General features: G+C 34.8%; 1 long non-coding RNA gene across 2 annotated transcripts in view; it reads left to right on the top strand.

Annotated features, from left to right (window-relative positions):
- Positions 1-16,776, top strand: part of LOC129534579 (uncharacterized) — a 576,108-nt gene that overhangs the window by 555,132 nt on the left and 4,200 nt on the right. The window lies entirely within an intron of this gene.

Here is a 16,776-nt window from a genome sequence, read left to right as displayed (position 1 = left end):
CACTATTCACAATAGCAAAGACTTGGAACCAACCAAAATGTCCACCAGTGGCAGATTGGATAAAGAAAATGTGGCACATATACACCATGGAATACTATGCAGCCATAAAAACAGATAAGTTCATGTCCTTTGAAGGGACATGGATGAAGCTGGAAGCCATCATTCTTAGCAAACTATCACAAGAAAGGAAAACCAAACACTGCATGTTCTCACTCATAAGTGGGAGTTGAACAATGAGAACACATGAACACAGGGAGGGGAACATCACACACCAGAGCCTGTCGGTGGGTGGGGGGCTAGGGGAGGGATAACATTAGGAGACATACCTAATGTAGGTGACAGGTTGATGGGTGCACCAGACCACCATGGCACGGGTATACCTATGTAACAAAACTGCATGTTCTGCACATGTACCCCAGAACTTAAAGTATAATTAAAAAAAAAAGAAAAAAAGTAACAATCATAATTATGATCCAATGCAGTTATTAAAAGAAAACAATATCAGGTTAACTATTTTGTGCTTAGTACATAGTATCTGCCTCTTATCATACTGCATATAAACAATTTTGAAAATTATTCTTTGATTCTCATGAACAAATTTAAAGTTTTTCTTTCCCCTAAATATGAAATAACCATTAGCCTAAATATGAGATAATCACAAATAAAATTGAATTTCCTAAATTAGAGCTTAAAAGGACAATTATCTGCATAAGGTGTGTGAAATTGGTCAGGTATGAAACAATAGGTGCTGAATTTCTAGAGTTATAATCAATTCCTGCATAGTTAACATTGCATCTTAAAGACTATTCACAGACATAACAAAATTTCTAAACAAAATATGTCCCCGGGTGGAATGCAGCCTTGTGGCTACCAGTGTGAGATACCTACTGAACAGAGTAATTTAAAAATGTAATAATGAAAGTTCAAGCAAGTAATTTCAGTTACTTAAAAAGCAAATGCTGTTCCTATAAATAATGGGCAAAAAAACTAATACAAATAATTGCAGATGATTTATAAAGTTATGAAAATGATTACATTATTCACAGAAATATTTCTTATAAAGTCAGAGTTGCACACAAATATAAAATTGCATACATCACTTCGCAAGAAAACTTTTAAACTAAAGTAATATTGTGAGACAATAGAAAAGAAGCTGTTAATGCTTCCAGAAAAGACAAATAAAAGAAAGCAGAAATTAATGAGATTGCTTTAGAGTTTCAAAAATAAGAATAGTTATTGTAAAGAGTGAGAAAATTATTTCCCAATACTATTTGTCTTTTTAAGGCACAAGAGCAATATTAAGTAAAATTTATTAGAAGGAAAAAGTACAGGTATGTCCCTGGTTACAAAATAAATGTTCACAAAGTAAAATTTATTTATACACTGAATAATCTCAGGAAATTTAATGGAAATAAAATATTGTGTAAAAGGGAGTTTTTTTTTTTTTTTTTTTTTTTGAAACAGGGTCTCTGTCACCCAGGCTGGAGTGCAGCAGCTCCATCACAGCTCATTGCAGTCTCCACCACTGGGCTCAGTGATCCTCCCATCTCAGCCGCCCCAGTAGATGGAACTACAGGCATGCACCACCATGCCCAGATAATTTTTTTTATTATTTGTAGAGATAGGGCTTTGCCATGCTGCCCAAGCTGGTCTCAAACTCCTAGGCTCAAGTGATCCAGCCGCCTCCGCCTCCCAAAGTGCTGGGATTACAGCCATGAGCCACTGCACCCAGCCAAATATTGTACTTTAAAAATCTACAAACTTATTTAAAATAATCTGTAACCATCTTAACAAGAAATATAAGAAACATAACTAAATAACTAAAATATTTACTACAAAGTCTTAAAAGAAGACTTATATAAAGTGGGGAACAGAGGCTTATTTTCTTGAAAATAAAAGCATGATATTATACAAATTATTCCTAACAACTATTTATAAATATGTAATGTACTTGCAAATAACATTCCCATAGACACATGCTTTTCATTTCTCTGAAGTCTATCAGGAAGGAATAAACAGAAAAGCAAATACTTTTTTTTCCTGGAACAGTGAAGAATGAGACAATCTTATATCTGCAAAATATTAAAGTGTAATATAAAGAAAAAAATCAGGCTTCTGGTTATAAATAGTGAACTAAGTGTATGTATTTTCCTCTGCTTCTTTCTAAACTCCTTAAAATAACAGTAAAATATGTTGTGTTTTGTTTTGTTTTGTCACAAAATTCCAGAAAGAAAAGAGACTGGAAGAGGAGAAAATAGAAACAAAATCTGAGATGTTTAGCAGGAAATGAGTGGTAAATAACTTAGAAGACCCCAGAAAACTGAATTGTAAGCAGGCACTGGAGTAAATTCCATTACACTGCAGAAACTTCTGAAGCCTGAAGATGGATGGCATCATGTAGCTCTGGAAGTACGGATAAAATTAGGGCTAATGGATCAGTTAACATTGCAACTAACAAGTTACACCCTTGAGTACTCATGTTGATTCTGAGCAGAATAGTCCCTCCCATTCATCTCTCTTACTATGGATCGAGGATTTTTTCTAGTGAAAATAACAGAATTCTGGCCTGGGAACCACTAGCACAGTTGAGGGTTAAGAGTCCAGCACTTACTGCAAACAGGGGCCTCAGTGAACCTTTACTCACTGAAGTATTGAAACATCTGGTATGACTTCCACACATACAGCTGCCATAATGTTGGCATTTTATACCTCCAGATAACTCACTGAAAAATTATTTTTCAGAAAATCTAACCAGGCCACGAAAAACATTCTACTAATAAAGATACATTGAGATCAGAGTAATCCTTCTCAAACTATGTTCCATAGGAGAATGAATCATTACTTCTCTAGGGCTTCTGTCATTCACAAATAATTAGCCTATCTTCTCTCCATTTAGAATGATACTAGCTATATAGCTTCCTTTGAAAGAATAAGAAAATAGTCACTCAAATAATATTCTGTCGCACTTTTTTATTTCTCTACTAGAAATCTAATGAGACAGACAGAACCTACCATGAAGTCTACAAAGCCCATTTATGCATAGAATGTGTCTAGGCATAGAATTATGCATAGAATGTGTCAATCAGCTCCATGTCCTCTCAAATGTAAAAAAGTAAGCTATCTCAGACACACATAAGAAATGCCTGTCCTCATTTAGGGCCACAAGTCTTCAGGCTTGTGTGTGTGTGTCTGAGGTAGTCCTCCAATGTAAGAAATTGAGGCCAAGACAAACAAGTAAATATGCAAAGAGGAAAACAATACTTAGTAAAACAGACTACACAATATTTCTAAAATATTGCATCCATGAAACAAAAGCAAAGTGCTTTAATAAGTGAATATTAGAGAAAAAAGAACATTTAGAAATCATAAACATGTTGGCAGAAATGAGAAAACAATAGAATGACTGGAAGATAAATTAAGATGATATGCTGGGAAGCAGATCAAAATTTTAAAAATGAAGAAAGGTAGTAAAAATATTTTTAAAGCTCACTTCAGTAGATCCACTATGCAAATCAGAGTACTATAAAGAAATTCGGGAAAGGGAATCATCAAAGAAATTTCCCAGAAGTAGGATTATGAATTTTTACTTTGAAATGATCCATTGAGTACTCAACACAATGGAAAAAATAAATTCACACACTCTCAGAATAATTTAAAATGTAAGGTACATCCCCATAAAATTTTAAAATTTAAGGGACATAGAAGAAAAATAAAAAAGCACCATACAAAGAATAATGAATCAGAATGTCGACAGCAACATGATATTACCTTTACAATTCTAGAGGGATGAATATTTCGAACCTAGCATTCTATCGCAGGCTGACTAATACAAAAATGGCAGAGTAGAATAGAAAACACTTTCAGACACACAATACCTCCAAAATCTTATCTTCCATGCAGCCGTTCTAAGGAAGAAACTGAGAGGGATCAAGAAAGAGGGAGACATGGGATTCAGGAAACAAGAGATCCGCTATGCATAAAAGAGACAAACAAAATGGATAATGGCAAAAGAAGATAATAAATAGCCTTGCAGGAGTGCTAGAAAACTACCGGTCTTGATTGGATCAGGCCATGAGTCCCTGGGAAAGATGTCTGGAAGAAAATGAAATTAATAAAATACTGCTCTGTTTAAAGACATTGAGAGGCAATTTAAGCTAGTGGAAGAGATTTAAAGGACACACTACATATAGATGAGGATAATTATTAATTCAGGAGAAAAGTATAGTTTTCAAACTATACTATATCATATTGTGCAACATAGGTCGTCTTTGAATTCATTCCATATAGTCAAAATATGTAAAAATAAAAATAATGCAAACGGTGTTACGATATAACCAACTTGGAGTCATGAGGAGACAGGATTTATGCGTGTGAGTAATAGAGTGGTAGAGAATATAATAATACTCATCTTGAAGACTGGAAAGTTAATAGATAACAAAAATATAATGAAGCAGCCAGATAAACACATGATTCATAGATATGGAGGTAGACATCAAAAGTAACAGCTGAAGGAGTTGCCAGAGCTTGCCACTTGCACCACAGATGCACTATCTTCTCTCTTATTCTATGTGCCCTAGTGTCTCCTGCCACAGCATCTGTAATCATGGGGTTCTTCCTGACCCTTCAATCCTTTTACACATTAACATCTACTCAATTTTTAGCTTTCACTCAATTGTCACTTCCTTAGAAAAGACATCTTAAACATTTAGAAACTCCATACTACGTCAAATTCTCTTATTTTGTCCTCTTATGACATTGTAAACTGTTTTGTAAAATGTGCCATGGTTCCAATTGTACCTTACACTGTGAGCTCAGAAACCACATTAGTTTTGATATCCACTGTACTCTTGATACACAGCATAATGACTGCAGCAAAGTGGGTGCCAATTAAGTATTTGAGAAATAACAAAATTAAACACTACAACTAATTAGCACAAAAGTACAAATTATAAGCCTACCTTAAAGGTTATGAATTTTAAAATTCTAAATAATATATTTACAAATAAAATTTAGCTATATATTAAAGAATAAACTTACCACAATTCAGCAACATTGTTTTCTGCAATGCATCTGTTACGAGAATTGACCTAATTAACATGAGAAATTAAAAAAGAAATATGAACACAGGGATTAAGATGGCAGAGAGAGGGCAGGACTAGCTTGCAGTTCCTGCTCGGATAGACAGAGCAGCATGTGGAGACTCATATCATGAACTTTTGTTACAAGAACTACTGCAGGAACATACTAGGAAAGCCAAGAGAATCCAAAGACCCTTCAAAGGAAGGAATTAGATCACTGCTGGAGGCTCCCTGAGATACTGAAAACCTGTGAGTCTGCTTGCTTTCTCAGCTGACAGGCTTGTGGTCTGAGGCAAGTTCTCAGCCCTGCTTACCAGCTGCCTGGAAATATAGACTCGGTCCTGTTCCGGGGGTGGGGCACGATGGGAGTGAGACTGGCCTTAGGACTATGGGCTGCATGGGAGTGGTGAGTCCTGTGACTGCCAGCTTTTCCCCACTTCCCTGGGGACCTGTATGACTTAGCAGAAGCAGAATAATCCCCTGGGGAATATAACTCCATTAGCCTGGGAACCACATCCCCATCCCTCACAACATGCACAGCAAGCCCTGCCCAAGGAGAGGCGGAGCTTAAACACACCGATCCCTGTCCTCACATGGTGCTCTTTCTCTACCTGCCCTGGTAGCTGAAGACAAAGGTCATAATCTCTTGGGAGCTCTATGGCCCTGCCCAACACCTGATAAACCTGAATACTTAACCAAGTATTCCTATGGCAAGTTCGCATCCTCATTATAGGGCCACAGCTGAGGCACTCTTGAAAGTGCTACCTCCTGGCTGGGGGTCAACCGACACAAAACCAGTGCACTAAACAAAAACACAACCAAAGATCCTCACAGAGTCCCCTTCCCTCCTCCCCTGCTACCTCCACCTGAGCAGGTGCTGGTATCTATGGCTGCAAGAACTGAAGATGGATCATATCAAAGGACTCCTTGCAGACACTCCTCAGTACCAGCTCAGGGCCCAGTAGATTCACTGGGTGGCTAGACCCAGAAGAGCAAAGACAATCACTACCATTTGGCTTTCAGGAAGCCCCATTCCTAGGGGAAGGGAAAGGACACCACATCAAGGGAGCACCCCATGGTACAAAAGAATCTGACCAGCAGCCCTTGAATCCCAGATCTTCCCTCTGACATAGTCAACCCAAATGAGAAAGAAACCAAAAAACAATTCTGGTAATATGACAAAACAAGGTACTTTAACATGCACAAAAGATCATATCAGCTCACCAGCAATGGATCCAAACCAAAACAAAATCTCTGAGTTGCCAGAAAAAGAATCCAGAAATCTGATTATTAAGCTAATCAAGGAGGCACAAGAGAAAGGTGAAGTCCAACTTAGAGAAATCAAAAACATAATACCAAATATGAAAAAAAAAATTCTTCAGTGAAATGGATGGCATTAATAAAAACAATCACAACTTCTGGAAATCAAGGTCGTACTTAGACAAATGCAAAATGCACTGGAAAGTCTCAGCAATTGAATTGAACAAACAGAAAAAAAGAACCTTAGGGCTCAAAGACAAGGTTTTTGAATTAACCCAATCCACCAAAGACAAAGAAACAATAATTTTTAAAACTGAGCAAAGCCTCTAAGAAGATTGGGACTATATTAAATGTCAACCTAAGAATAATTGGTGTTCCGAAGAAAGAAGAGAAATCTAAAAGTTTGAAAAATATGTTTGAGGGAATAATCAAGGAAAACTTCCCCAGCCTTGGTAGAGATCCAGACATCCACATACAAGAAGCTCAAAGAACACCTGGGAAATTCATTGCAAAAACATCATCACCTAGGCACATAGACATCAGGTTATCTAAAGTCAAGAAAATGGAAAGAATCTTAAGAGCTGTGAGGGAAAAGCACTAGATAACCTGTAAAGAAAAACTTGTCAGTTTAACAGCAGATTTCTCAGCAGAAACCCTATAAGCTAGAAGGAATTGGGGCCCTATCTTCAGCCTCCTTAAATAAAACAATTATCAGCCAAGAATTTTGTATCCAGAGAAACTAAGCTTCATAAATGAAGGAAAGATACAGTCTTTTCCAGACAAAATGCTGAGAAAATTTGCCACTAACAAGCCAGCTCTACAAGAACTGCTAAACGGAGCTCTAAATCTTGAAACAAATCCTTAAAATATGCTAAAATAGAACCTCCTTAAGGCATTAATCTCACAGGACCTATATAACAATAACACTTTGAAAAAAAAAAACACAAAGTATTCAAGCAACAAATAGCATGATGAATACAATAGTACCTCACATTTCAATACTAACATTGAATGTAAAAGGCCTAAATGTTCCACTTAAAAGATACAGAATAGCAGAATGGATAAGAATTCAACAGCCAAGTTTCTGCTGTCTTCAGGAGACTTAACTAACACATAAGGACTCACATAAACTGAAGGTAAAGAGGTGGAGGCGAGGCATGGTGGCTCACGCCTGTAATCCCAACATTTTGGGAGGCCATGGCGGGCAGATCACAAGGTCAGGAGATTGAGACCATCCTGGCCAACATGGGGAAACCGCATCTAAAATACAAAAATACTAAAATTACAAAATTTTACTAAATTTACAAAAATACAAAAATTAGTTGGGTATGGTGATGCATACCTGTAATCCCAGCTAAAATAACAACTACGAAAATTACAAAAAGTAGTTGGGTGTGGTGATGCATGCATGTAATCCTAGCTACTCAGGAGGCTGAGGCATGAAAATCACTAGAACCTGGGAGGCAGAGTTTGCAGTGAGCCGAATCACACCACTCCAGTTTGGTGACAGAGCAACACACTCCATCTAAAAAAAAAAGAAAGAGGTAGAAAAAGATATCCCATGCAAATGGACACCAAAAGAAAGCAGGAGTAGCTATTCTTATATCAGACAAAACAAACTTTAAAAAAACAACAGCAGTTTAAAAAGACAAAGACGGGGGCCGGGTGAGGTGGCTCACACCTGTAATCCCAGCACTTTGGGAGGCTGAGACAGGCGGATCACGAGGTCAGGAGATCAAGACCAATGTGGCTAACACGGTAAAACCCCATCTCTACTAAAAATACAAAAAATTAGCTGGGTGTGGTGGCAGGCCCCTCTAGTCCCAGCTACTTGGGAGGCTGAGGCAGGAGAATGGCGTGAACCCTGGAGGCGGAGGTTGCAGTGAGCTGAGATCGCACCACTGCACTCCAGCCTGGGTGACAGAGCAAGACTCCGTCTTAAAAAAAAGAAAAAAAGACAAACAGGGATATTATATACTGATAAAAGGACTAGTCGAACAAGAACATATCACAATTCTAAATACATATGGACCTAACATTGAAGTTCCCAAATTTATAAAACCATGAATACTAGAACTAAGAACTGAGATAGATGGCAGCACAATAATAGGGGGGAAGTTAAATACTCCACTGACAACACTGGAGAGGTCATCAAGACAGAAAGTCAACAAAGAAACAATGGACCTAAACTATACCCTACAACAAATGGACTTAACAGATACTTACAGAACATTCTACCCAACAACTAAAGAATATACATTCTATTCATCAGCAAATGAAACAATCTCTGAGATAGCCCATATCGTAGGCCACAAAACAAGTCTCAAAAATTGTAAGAAAATCGAAATTATATCAAGTATTCTCTCAGACCACAGTAGAATAAAATTGGAACTCAACTCCAAAAGGAACCCTCAAAACCATGAAAATACATGAAAATTAAATAAACTTCTCCTGAATGATCATTGGGTCAACAATGAAATCAAGATGGGAATTCAAAAAAATTCTTTGAACTGAAAGATAATAGTGACGCAACCTATCAAAACTTCTGGGATACAGCAAAAGCTAAGAGGAAAGTTCATAGCATTAAATGCCGACATTAAAAAGTCTGAAAGAGCACAAATAGACAATCTAAGGACACACCTTGGGGAACTGGATAAACAAGAACAATCCAAACCCAAACCTAGCAGAAGAAAAGAAATAATGATCAGAGCAGAACTAAGTGAAATTAAAACAAAAAAATACAAAATATAAATGAAACAAAAAGTTGGTTCTTAGAAAAGATAGATAAAATTGATAGACCATTAATGAGATTAACGAAGAAAAGAAGAGAGAAGCTCCAAATAAGTTCAATTAGAAACAAAATGGGAGCTATTACTACTGATACCACAGAAATACAAAATATTATTCAAGGCTACTATGAACACCTTTATGTGCATAAACTAGAAAACTTAGAGGAGATGGATAAATTCTTGGAAATATACAACCCTTCTAGATTAAACCAGGAAGATATAGAATCTCTCAGCAGACAAATAACAGTGAAATTGAAATGGTAATTTTAAAAATGCCAACAAAAATGTCCAGGACCAGACAGATTCACAGCTGAATTCCATCAGACATTCAAAGAAGAATCAGTACCAATACTATTGACACTATTCAAAAAGATAGAGAAAGAGGGAATCCTCCCTAAGTCATTCTATGAAGCCAGTATCACCCTAATACCAAAACCAGGGAAGGACATAACAAAAAAATAAAACTACACACCAATATCCCTGATTAACATAGATGTGAAAATCCTCAACAAAATACTAGCCAACTGAATCCAACAGAATATCGAAAAGATAATCCACCATGATCAAGTGGGTTTCATGACACGGATGCAGGGATGGTTTAACAAAATAAATGTGATACATCCCATAAACAGAATTAAAAACAAAAATCACGTGATTATCTTAGTAGATGCAGAAAAAGCATTTGACAAAAATCCAGTATACCTTTATGATTAAAATGCTCAGTAAAATCAGCATAGAAGAGACATAACTTAACGTAATAAAAGCTGTCTATGACAAACCCACAGCCAACATTATATTAAATGAGGAAAAGTTGAAAACATTCCCCCTGAGAAGTGGAACAAGACAAGAATGCTCACTTTCACCATAGTACTGGAAGTCCCCACCAGAGCAATCGGACAAGAGAAAAAAAAAAAAATAAGGGCATCCAAATTGGTAAAGAAGAAGTCAAACTGTCGCTGTTGGCTGATGATATGATAGTCTACATAGAAAACCCTAAAGACTCCAAAAAGCTCCTAGAACTGGTAAATAAATTCAGCAAAGTTTCAAGATAAAAAATTAATGTACACAAATCAGTAGCTGTGCTATACACCAACAGCCACCAAGCTGAGAATCAAATCAAGGGCTCAACTCCTTTCACAATAGCTGCAAAAAAAGTACTTAGACATATACTTAACCAAAAAAGTGAAAGACCTCTACAAGCAAAATTACAAAACACTGCTAAAAGAAGTCATAGACAACACAAACAAATAGAAACACATCCCATGCTCATGGATGGGTAGAATCAATATTGTGAAAATGACCATACTACAAAAGCAATCTATAAGTTCAATGCAATTCCCATCAAAATACTACCACCACTCTTCACAGTACTAGAAAAATAATTCTAAAATTTATATGGAACAAAAAAAAATCCCACATAGCTAAAGCAAGATTAAGCAAAAAGAGTAAATCTGGAGGCATCACATTACCCAACATCAAACTATACTATAAGGCCATACTCACCCAAAGAGCGTAGTACTGGTATAAAAATAGGCACATATACCAATGGAACAGAATAGAGAACCCAGAAATAAAGCCAAATACTTGCATCAAACTGATCTTCAACCAAGCTAACAGAAACACAAAGTGGGAAAAAAAAGACATCCTATTCAGCAAATGGTGCTGGGTAAATGCCAAGCCACATCTAGAAGAATGAAACGAAATCCTCATCTCTTATACAAAAATCAACTCAAGATGGATCAAAGACTTAAATTTAACACCTGCAACTCTAAAGATTTTAAAAGATAACATTGGAAAAACCCTTCTAGACATGGGCTTAGGCAAAGACTTCATGACCAACAACCCAAAAGCAAATGCAACAAAAACAAAGATAAGTAGATGGGACTTAATTAAACTAAAAGCTTCTGCACAGCAAAATAAATAATCAGCAGTTAACAGACAACCCACAGAGTGGGAGAAAGTCTTCACAATCTGTATATCCATAAAAGGACTAATATCCAGAATCTATAAAGAACTAAAATCAGCAAGAAAAAAAACAAACAATCCTATCAAAAAGTGGGTTAAGGACATGAATAGAAAATTCTCAAAAGAAGACATATGAAGGGCCAACAAGCATGTGGATAAATGCTCAACATCACTAATTATCAGGAAAATGCAAATCAAAACCACAATGCGATACCACCTCACTCCTGCAAGAATGGCCATAATTTAAAAAATCAAAAAATAATAAATGTTGGTGTGGATGCAGTGAACAGGCAACACTGTTGATGGGAATGTAAACTAGTATAACCACTATGGAAAACAGTGTGGAGATTCCTAAAACTAGATCTTCCATTTGATCCTGCAATCCCACTCCTGGGTGTTACCCAGAAGAAAAGAAGTCATTATATAAAAAAGATACTTGCACATTCATGTTAATAACAGCAAAATTTGCAATTGCAAAAATATGTAACCAGCCCAAATGCCTATCAATCAACGAGTGGATAAAGCAAATACAGACACACACACACACACACACACACACACACACACACACACACACACACACACACCATGGAATACTACTCAGCCATAAAATGGAATGAAATACTGGCATTCACAGCAACCTGGATGGAATTGGAGACTATTATTCTAAGCTAAGTAACTCAGGAATGGAAAATCAAACATTGTATGTTCTCATTCATATGTCAAATCTAAGCTATTAGGATGCAAAGGCATAAGAATGATATGATTGGATTTTGGGGACTTGGGGTAAAGGGTGGTAGGTGGAGAGGGACAAATGACTATATGTTAGGTACTGTGTACACTGCTCTGGTGATGGGTGCACCAAAATCTCAGAAATCACCACTAAAGAACTTATTCATGTAACCGAACACTACCTGTTCTCCAAAAAACCATTGAAACAAAAAAATAAAAAAAATTAACGTTAAGAAAATATACAGTATACCAAAAAAAGAACAGAAATATGTGATTATCTCACCATTAGAAAAGATGTAATTATCTTCCATATCAGAAAGTCTAGAAATAGATCCCATTATTAAAGAAATTATATTTTTAAAACATAGGAGAATAATAATGACAGGCCAGCAACATCATTATATTTGACGGTAAAGCACTGCAATTACTCACTTTAAGAACTAACAGTAGTGTGCTTATTGTCTCAAGCATTGTTTAACATTATTTGCAATTGAAAGACTAAAATGAAACAAACAAAAAACTATCAGAAAAATCTTTCACTAGGATCACAGTTCTTTTAGCACCTGTCCACTAGAACCAGTTGAAAAAGTATAGTAAAAAAGATCCTGCTTACCATGGTGAAAACAAATATAAAAAACTAAGCAGAAATTCATGGTAGTACTCAGAGGCACTAGAAGAAAAACAATAGAGAAGGCCATTTTTAGATCAGAGAAAAGAATGTTTTAAGAAAGAGAATTTAGAAGAGTATCAAAAGCTGGTTAACATTCCAGTAAAATGAAGACTTAAGTATGGATATTGGATATCAAGACAAAGAGGTTACTGGTATCCTAATGAAACCACCAAATAAATAAACCAGAAAATTTTACTGAAGAACATAAAATACTTAGCCAATAGGAAGGTATGCTGTATTTCGTGATGCAAATATTTAATTTACTGAGACTAATAGTTAAATTAGTTCAGTTTCACTCAATATTGTGACTGTTATTTTTTAAACTCAGTGAAAAGTTATAGATTGTTTTCCAACATGAAAATATGTATTTGATTTAGCCCAATTCCCAGTATTATTCTTTATGGAGAAACACTAGAAAATTTTCTAATTAAATAAAGAAAAAGATACCAGATACCACTGCTATTATTTGACATTTACTGGAAGTAAAATGAAAGAAGCTAAAGCTATAAAAAATGAACAAGAGATAGAACTAACACTATTGCAGATAATACGACAAACTGTAAGAGAATTCAGTAAGATAGTGAGGCATAAAATTGACATACAGAGACTAGTGTCATTTATATAATCATTTAGAGTCTAATGTAGAAAAAACATTCAATTTCCAGTAGCCATAAAAATACAAATTACCAAGAAAGGAACTTAACTATGAATGTGTAAAACCTTTATGAAGAGAAGTTTAAAATACTACTAAAGGATACAGTAGAATACCTGAACAAGTGGAAGAATATAACAAGCTCTTGTTTGAAACTTCCAACAGCAACATTATGTCATTATTCCTAATCGATAACTTTATTATGATTCAAGCTTATTAAAGAGGATTCTTTGGAAGTAAATAATCATAAAATATAGAAAAATAAACAAAATGTATAGAAAAGTCTCTGGAAAAAGAGCAATGGGGGACAGACACTACCAGATGCTCAAATGTATTATAAAATCTCAACAGTAAAAGCAGTAGGAATGCGTATAAGTAGCTACACAAATGAAATTAGAATAGAAAGCCCAGAAATAGACTCTAAGTGGGAATTTAATATATAATCAAAGTAGAATATAAAATCAGTAAAACAAAAGGAATTGAGAATTTCATAATTTTATATTTCCCCTAATTTCATAGAAAATTAAGCAAAAAAATATTATACTTCAAGTCATACAGGGGGATAATTCTAAAAGAATCAATAATATATACTTTAAAATGAAGGGGAAAATCACACTCTGGGGACTCTGGTGGGGTGGGGGGAGGGGGGAGGGATAGCATTGGGAGATATACCTAATGCTAGATGACGAGTTAGTGGGTGCAGCGCACCAGCATGGCACATGTATATATATGTAACTAACCTGCACAATGTGCACATGTACCCTAAAACTTAAAGTATAATAAAAAAAGAAACAAAAGGGAAGAAAATAAATTTAAATTGGCATGCTCCTGACTTTACCAGCTGGCTGAAAGAGCATTTTTCCTAATGAATTGGAAACAATTCACAGCCTAACTATAAATGGAAGGAAGGCCCCGGGATAGCTTAAAGAAATATACAAAAACTAATATATGTGTAATGATTTTCATATTTTTGCTTCTTATATATTCCTGTTTATCAGAACATTAAACTCCAAAGAATAACAGGTGGTCTGTAGGCTATGTGCAAACATAGATAGACAGATAGACAGGTAGATGATAGATAGATAGATAGATAGATAGATAGATAGATAGATAGATAGATGATAGATAGACAGATATATAGATAGATAGACAGATAGATAGATAGATAGATAGATAGATAGAATATAAAACCTTAATAGTTTTAGGTTTTATGGAGAGAGAGAACTTATTTTGTGTATGGTTTGGGGTTTGGGATATATGTGTGTGTGTATTTGTAAGCCAATTAAAAAAAATTTTTGTGTATCCACACATTAGGAAATATAATGAAAAAAATCTGACAAAAATTCCAAGGAATAAATGTAACAAAATTTGCAAAACAAAACAAAACAAAACAAAACAAAAAAACAACAACAAAAAATAAAATGAAATAATGAAAATATAAAAAATAAACATAAAATTTCTTTATAACTAAAGAAGAAAAGGCCTCTCTAACAATGAGTCAAACTCAGAATCCATAAAATTGACTGATAAAATTTAATTACATTTTAAAATCTGAAAAAAAAGTCAAGCCAAAAACCAAATAATAAATTGGGGGAAGATATCTTTAACTCATATCACAGAGTATTTTGTTTTTATATTTATACAGAGCTCCTAGAAAATTTTCCAATAAAAATCGAAGAACTAGATTTTTAAAAGATCATAGACTATAAATAGTTTGCTTTAAAAAAAAGAAATATAATGACTGTTAGACATGTGAACAGATGATTATTATCACTCATAGTAGGAAAAATGTAAATGTGATGTCATTTTTCATGTTCAGATTAGCAAAAAGTCAGAAGTTTGATAGTACACAATGTTGTTACAGCACAGCTATCCTCATACATTGCTGTGAAGATTATAAATTTGTGTGATCTTATACAGCAATTTGGTGAGACCTATCAAAATTATAAATGCTTGTACTTTTTGACCCAACAAGTATTTCTGATAAATTGTTCTACTGACAAACTTGTTCTTATGCTAATTCGTGCAGGTACAAGTTTTCTCACTGTAGTATTCTTTGTAAGAGGAGAAATTTGGCAAAACATTAACTGTCCACTAATAGTAGACTGATTATATAAATTACAGTACACCCATAAAATGCAATCAAATAATAAAAAAGAATAAAGATGCTGTCAATACATTAAAATGAAGATATTCGTAAGTATATTGTTAAATAAAAATATCTTCATAAGTAGTTCCTTTTTTCATAAAAATGCAATTCTGGAAGGATATATATGAAGCAAATATTAGGGCTTACTTTTTTGTAGGAGGCAGGTGGCATGGAAACCAGGCAAACAAGTCTGGAGGGGGAATTTTCACTGTATACCTTTTAATATCTTTGGCTTTGAATACCATGAATGTTAAAAAAAATGTATTCACTTAATGACAAATGATTTTGAAATTTATCACAAAGAATAAACTATTAGGAATAGACAAATACAATTGTGAAAAGATGCCTTCCGCTATTGGATGGTAAAAGGCACTTGTAAAATGTCATCATTAAAACTGTGTTTCATTGGCCCCAATAAATATAGATGTGGCAAAGGCACCAAACATAGAAATATGTCTACATATGTACAATGTATGGTATTTGATAAGTATGATAAATGTCAGTAGAGAAAAGACAGATTACTCAACAAGTGATAATTAAGTTAATGGGCAACAATTTAAGAAAGAAAATTTTACATCCCTATCTCATACCATATTGTAATCTCATCCTAAAAGAGCAAAAGAAAAAAAAAAAGAGACACTTTCAATAACAGACATAGTACCAAGATAATCCTAGATATTGTTTATAAGAGTGGGGTGATTGCATTTGTAATCCATGTCCAAAAACCACTTAAAATGTTCTGTGAATAAGCCAAATTAGGACTCCTTCAGAGAAGACATCTTTCAGAACTATCTCAGTCTCAATGGCCCGTGAAAAACAAGTTATTTCAAATCAGTTATTTGCAGGCAGCTAAACAGAAACTTCTGTTGATTATGCTGCAAAGTATTTTCCTTACTAAAAATTCATGGTTGTTCTTTGTTTTCAGCTTGAACTATCCAGCAATATTAGTTTTGGTTATTTTTTCCAGGTTTAATCCTACAGCAGTTACCTAAGTAGTTATTGTAATTGGCCCATCTTCTGGGTTGTGTTGATATCTTGGTATTTTCCTAAAAGTGCTCTTGATTTGCACTAGAACCCTAAACCTAGATTCTCAGCATTAAATGTCTTTGTTTTCCTGGACTCTTTTCTCCCAGCATCAGTTTTCTTCATGAATTTATATTTTATTAATGAAATACTGCCTTTAACACTATAATGTGTGAGTTAGGCAAACAACTATTTTTTAAGACTGAATTTATTTTAGAATTTCTTTTCTCATTCCGTTCTCTGTCCTTCTTCCTCTCTATCAAAGATTTTACTCATGACCCTCTAATCTGACAATTATATAGAAAGAGAAATATTTGCAAACACATAAGGTATCTGAATACACCTGGCTTAACCCTCCTATTTTGTTTTTTGTTTGCTCATTCGTTTGTTACTGGCTACTTTGTTTTAATAAAGCAAAGCTAAAGAGTAAGGGTGGAGTCAAAATGTATCTGGGTTCA

The sequence above is a fragment of the Gorilla gorilla genome, chromosome 5, assembly GCF_029281585.2.
Source record: "Gorilla gorilla gorilla isolate KB3781 chromosome 5, NHGRI_mGorGor1-v2.1_pri, whole genome shotgun sequence".
Taxonomy (NCBI): domain Eukaryota; kingdom Metazoa; phylum Chordata; class Mammalia; order Primates; family Hominidae; genus Gorilla; species Gorilla gorilla.
Note: the sequence above shows the minus strand (reverse complement) of the source record. Positions and strands in the feature narration are given on the sequence as shown.